The sequence below is a fragment of the Arachis ipaensis genome, chromosome B05 (genome assembly GCF_000816755.2).
Source record: "Arachis ipaensis cultivar K30076 chromosome B05, Araip1.1, whole genome shotgun sequence".
NCBI classification, from domain to species: domain Eukaryota; kingdom Viridiplantae; phylum Streptophyta; class Magnoliopsida; order Fabales; family Fabaceae; genus Arachis; species Arachis ipaensis.
The window spans coordinates 131,696,985-131,703,469 of record NC_029789.2 but is presented as its reverse complement, the minus strand read 5'-3'; the positions used below and the strand labels follow the sequence as shown (position 1 = coordinate 131,703,469).

At 30.7% G+C, this 6,485-nt stretch overlaps 1 protein-coding gene and 1 pseudogene across 2 annotated transcripts in view; both read left to right on the top strand.

Annotated features, from left to right (window-relative positions):
- The window catches only part of LOC107644197 (putative pentatricopeptide repeat-containing protein At1g12700, mitochondrial), a 53,080-nt gene that overhangs the window by 36,995 nt on the left and 9,600 nt on the right, over window positions 1-6,485 (top strand). The gene's annotated exons all lie outside the window — the stretch shown is intronic.
- Window positions 2,444-6,485, top strand: part of LOC107644203 — an 8,056-nt pseudogene continuing 4,014 nt past the window's right edge.

Sequence of the window (6,485 nt, the reverse complement as noted above, 5' to 3'; positions counted from 1 at the left end):
AACACGTACAACAAACAATACAACATAATTTTAGATCCTTAATTCTAAATTCTAGACACTAAACTAATACTAAAAAAAAGTTCACAAATTTAGAGATTAGAATTTAAGATTTTACGCATAAGATTTATGTTTTACGATATCTGAATTAAACTTTACGGATTATGATTTATGTGTTATGGTTTATAAATTTAAGGTATATCGATTTATGGTTTACAATTTAGTGTTTATTATTTAGGTTATTGGGTTCATGGTTTGCAGAATAGAGTTTACAATTTATCTTTAACAAAATTATTGTTTATGCTTTAGAACTTAGAATTTACGATTATATATTTTTGATTTATAAATGATAATATATGATTTATGGTTATTAGTTTCGTGTTATCAGGTGTCATATTATACAGTTTATGTGTTATAGTTAAAAAATTTGTGTGCTATGTATAAAAATTTATATGCTATATTGATAAATAAATTTGTGTTATGTGCAAATTTTAGTGGGCTATACTTTAAAAATTTATATGCTATGCTTCAAAATTTGTGTGCTCTCCAACAAAAATTTGTGTGTTGTAAAAAGTGTAGAAGCAAACTATTTAAATTGTGCTCTAGTAAAGCACTGGAGCGTGCATCACGCGTTTCATTTTGAGAGTAATTTCTATTGTAGTTGAGTCAATTTGGTTGAATTTGGTTGCGAAAATGACTTGTATATATAGTATTTTTTTAAAAAATATATTAAAATATTAAGATTCAACAAGTAATTCTAATAAAAGTTATAATTTTAAAAAATTTAAATCTTTTAAATTTTAAAATAACTACTATATTATTTAGTGAGATTTAAAATATTAAAATTTTAAATATATAATCAACAATAATTTGATAAACTCATTTAAATAAAAAAAATTACAATAAAAAAACAATTTGAAAATATAAAATTTTAAAATATAAATAATAAAATAATTTTATAATAATTTAATTATTTTTATTATTTTATGTAAAGAGAATTTTATTTATTAAGATCTAAAAAATAATATTAAAATTAATATTATTAAAAAATATTGTAAATTTAATATTATAAAAAAATAAAAAAATTTATATAAAAATTAATTTGATTAATTTTTAAAATTTTAGGAATGAAAAATAAATTATGTCTAGACTTTCAAAGGTATTTTGATTATAAAAAATTTCTTTATATGTCAAGTGACATGTGTCGTCTTAGGTGTCCCTGACATGTCAACTAATCACCTTAAGACACGTGACATTAACTTATTACATCATCATGTCACGTGACACTTAACATGATACGTTATTATCTAATTAATAAAAGCATCAATTTGACTTATGTTTTATTTTTAAAGACTAATATGACTAAAAAAATCTTTTAAAAACAAATTTAAAAAATAAATCATCTTTCTATGACGAATTTAATCATAGTTGTCAGAACCGAACTGGTGAAGTTATTGGGTCACTGGTTCAACCGGTTGGTCACTGGTCGAACCGATTAACTCGGTATAATTAAATAATTATATAAAATTTAATTATCTTTTTATTATTAGTATTTTTATAAAAATAATTATTATTTTTAAATTTTAATAATTTATTAATTAGTTTATATTTATTTTATTATTATATTATTATAGGTGAAAAGTCACATACAATTGTTTTTTTGTGAAGTTGATATTTAAGAACCGTTGACTAGTTTAACTAAATATCATCTAGCGATATTCAACTATCAACTTCATATGAATACAAAAAATAAAATAATATATTAAAAAAATAATATTAATAGATATCAATTATCATATAATCATGAAAAAAAATTGTGATTAATTAAATTTTTTGTTTATCTTTTTAATTTGTATATATTTAATAAAATTTATAGTTAAATAAAATGTAATTGATTTAAAAATGAGTGACTTTGAAATTAAAATAAATTGAATATAAGTGAAAAGAAAGAATGCTATATGTATTATAATTTGTATATTAATTGATGAGAATCGCTTCAACTTGGTGGTAGAAGCATGCTTGCTTTATGCTGTAGGAAGGGTTTAGAACCCCTATGGAAGCATTTTGAAAAATTTTTCAAAAATTATCACAAGCCTTGACGCCTTGACACTTGGCAACGTTGGAGGGTTTAGAGCACAATAGAGTTGCAGATCGATAGTCCATTGTAGATTTACTTTCAAACCGAGCAGCTCGGATCGGTCCGGTTTTTACCAGTTCACACCGGATTTGACCGATTCTCTACCTTAGACGGTTAAAAATTTAGATCGGACCAATATTAAATTCAGTTTATTAATTTTTCCGGTCGAACCGGCCGATCCGATCCGATTCTGACAACTATGAATTTAATTATTAACCCAAAAAAATTTCTCTTTTTTATTTTTTTATATCCAAACAAAAAAAATTTATTTTCTATTCATTTTCTTTCTCTCATTTTCTCTTGAACCAAACATAGGGCAAAGGTCGAATAAGTGAAGAAGTCTTCAATACAGCACATTCCTCTTGAATCTTGATTGCAAACATGTTGTCATCGTTCTCATCCTCACCAATCAAATTAAGGTATGCTCTTCAAATCCCAAAGCACTCTCCATATTCTGTTCCCCACTCTGCTCTCCGTCTTTGCTTCCCTTCCACTTCATCCGTACCCTCTCATTCTCAGCCCCAATCACTTGATGAAGCTGTTGATTCCTTCACTCGCATGCTCTCTATGCGTCGTACTCCTCCCATCATCCAATTTAACAAGATTTTGGGATCCCTTTCTAAGACGAAGCATTTCCACGCCGCCGTTTCCCTTTTTCAGCAATTGCAAGCCAGGGGAATTGCGCCCAGCATAGTCACTTTGAATATCTTAATCAATTGTTGCTGCGGCATGGGTCGTATGACGCTTGCTTTCTCTGTGTTGGCCAAGATTTTCAGAATGGATTATCAACCTGATACGGTAACATTCACAACAATCCTGAAAGGTCTCTGTCTGTGGTAGTGTTGAAAAAGCAGTGTGCTTTCATGACACAGTGCTGGCTCATGGATTTCACTTCGACCAAGTCACTTATGGGACCTTGATTAATGGGCTCTGTAAGACCGGACACACATCAGCTGCTATTCAAGTGTTGAGAAAGATCCCACGGTATGGCATTGCTCCTAATGTCTTCATGTACAGCTCAATTATTGATAGCCTCTGCAAGGATACACTTGTAAGTCAGGCTTTTCATTTATTTTCTGAAATGCTTGCTAAGGGAATTTCTCCCGATGTTATCACATACAGTCCTCTCATTTTTGGATTGTGTCTTGTGGGTCAATACAACGAAGCCGTTGATTTACTAAATCATATGATGCTTAAAAACATTACTCCAAATGTTTATACCTATAGTACTTTGATCGATGGGCTATGCAAGGAAGGAAGGATCAAAGATGCTAAGAATGTGTTGGCTGTGATGACAAAACATGGTGTCAAACCTGATGTGGTTACTTATAACAGCTTAATGGATGGGCATTGTTTGGTTAACGAGGTAAATAAGGCAAAATATGTATTCAACACAATGGCTGAGAGTAGAGTGTTTCCTAATGTTCAGAGTTACAATATCTTGATTAATGGCTTCTGCAAAAGTAAAATGGTCGATGAAGCCTTGAATCTCTTTGAAGAAATGCGTGGCAAGAACTTGGTTGCAGACACGGTAACTTACAACACTCTTATTGATGGCTTGAGCAAATCAAAGAGAATCTCTTGTGCTCTGGAGCTTCTTGTCGAGATGCATGAAAGAGGTCAACCCGCTAATGTAGTCACTTACAATTCCTTGTTGGATGGGATATTCAATATCAAACGAGTTGACAAGGCGCTTATGTTATTCAAGGAAATGAAAGAGAGTGGCATTGATCCAGATATATATACATACAACATACTTATAGATGGCTTGTGCAAAAGTGGAAGACTTAAAAATGCAAAAGAGATATTTCAAGATCTTTCAATTAAAGGCTGTTCTCCAAATGTGAGGACTTACAATATTATGATCCATGGGCTCTGCAAAGAGGGATTGTTTGAAGAAGCAGTGGCCCTACTGTCGGAAATGGAAGACATTGGTTGCTTGCCAAATGCTGTGACTTTTGAAACTGTTATTCGTGCTTCGTTTGAAAAAGATGAGAATGACATGGCGGAAAAACTTCTTCGGGAAATGGTTGCTAGAGGCTTATTGAATTGATAAAAGAAGGTAATATACATCAACTCGAATTGAAATTACATCTCATTGTTGCTGAATATGTATCATAGTTTTGTAAATTCTGTGTTTGTTGGGTCAGAGGACTTTGGCAATGCCATAACATTAATTAATTTTGCACTTTTGATTTTTGCAATTGCTATCATCCTTTTGAATTCCACTACTTTATTGATTCTTTAGTTGATATTCCTAGTTATAACTTACAGATTTAGTGTTTAAGATCTCTTTATAGCAATAGTGTTCTTTACTGTTATTCTATGAGATCATGTATTTATCATGCTACAAACTAAGCAAAACTAAAAAGATTGAAAATTTTGTTTTGTTGTTTGTTGTTTGTTCCCTGCTATTCTGTTGTGCAACTTATTTTTCCGTATCTTTGTAGGTGCCATATATATCAAACTAATTCCTATGACTTTTTATCATAAGCAACTGTGAGCTATTGTTTATTTGTTTGAATCCTCTGGGAATTGTTGTAAAAGGAAATTTAAATAGGTACTAAGGATTTATTCTTAGGCTATATAGTTTTCACTTCCATGTTCCATCTTAAAAATAAACCCACGTTCTAAAATGCATGTCTCCTCTTTTCATCAACCTAAGCAATATCGAGTCAAGGTTAATATGGTTCAGTTATTTCAAGATTTTTGGTCATTTTCTTAATTAATGCTACTCAGTTGTATTGCTTGGAAATTGCTTCTGCTGAAAATATTACATTATGAAATACTTTTTCAGAGAATGTTTTTCTGTTAATTCTTAGATAAATTACTTCATTATTTCTTGTGTAGACATTATTGCATTGTCTCTGAGTCTCTTTTTATTAGCATTTTAAAAAAAGTTACTGGCTTGGAGTTTTGTTATGTGGTGTTTGTGATGGGGGTGTTAAAAGTGAAAGAATACAGAATTCTGAGTTTTTGCTAATTTTGCCTCCAAATACTAATTTTCCCTGCACATATCCTTCCAATTCCTAATTTTCGATCATCATCATTCAATCATAATTTTGCTCTCCAAATAATTTTTTTTGTCACCATCATTCAACAATAGCGAACACTTTCAGGACTCCAATAATAGTACGATAGCTCCAGCATCGTTGTACTTGTTTTGTTCTTATCAAATTATACACTCATGCTTTACTTTAAAATTTTGTTTGGTAAAGTTTTATTTCAGAAGCCAATCATTATTTTTTGTCAATGTGACTTCTTCAGCCATCATAACCTATAATGTATAATATACATGTTATTTAATTTTTTTGTCATTATAGTACAAATTCTATGTTATTATTTTTATCGTATTTGTTACGTATATAAGGGCATTTAAGTAAATTCTTCTTCACGGGAATTTCACATGTTTCCGTTGAGCGGTACCTCAATCCCAAAAGTAGAGTGTCAAAATATATATTCAACACAATGACCCAAAGTAGAGTGTCACTTGATGTTCAAAGTTACAATATCATGATTAATGACTTGTGCAAAAGTAAAATGGTAGATGACACCTTGAATCTCTTTGAAAAAATGCGTCGCAAGGACTTGGTTCCAGACACCGAGACACGATAACTTTTAGTATTCTTATTGATGGCTTGTGCAAATTAGGGAGAATATCTTGTGCTTCAAAGCTTCTTGTTGAAATGCATGATAAAGGTCAACCTGCTGATATAATAACATACAATTCCTTTCTTGATGCTTTATGCAAAAACCATCATGTTGACAAAGCACTTGTTTTATTCAACACAATTAAAGATCAAGGCATTCGCCCAAATATATGTATATACAACATACTTATAGATGGCTTGTGCAAAAGTGGAAGATTTAAAAATGTAAAAGATTTTTCAAGATCCTTCTGTTAAAGGCTATCGTCCAAATGTGTGGACATACACCATTATGATCAATGGGCTTTGCAAAGAGGGACTGCTTCATGAAGCATTGGCTTTCTTGTCAAAAATGGAAGATAATGGTTGCTTACCAAATGCTGTGACTTATGAAATAATCATTCGTGCTTTGTTTGAAAAAGGTGAAAATGATAACGCGGAGAAACTTCTTCGTGAAATGTTATCTAGAGGCCTATTGCAAGGAGAAAAGTAGGTGAGATTGTTCTTGTTAGACATCACAAAAGGTTGTTTGTATCTCTTTCTTTTTAACTTGTGTTTTGTTACCTTCTTCCTAATCATCTATCTATTCCATATTATTGATGCTTCTGATTCTTTCTCTACATGATGGTGATTCTTTGTTCTGTTTAGCCACACTTAGATATTTTCTGTCATTGCTTATTTGATGTCTTTTTGTGTCAAGGTGG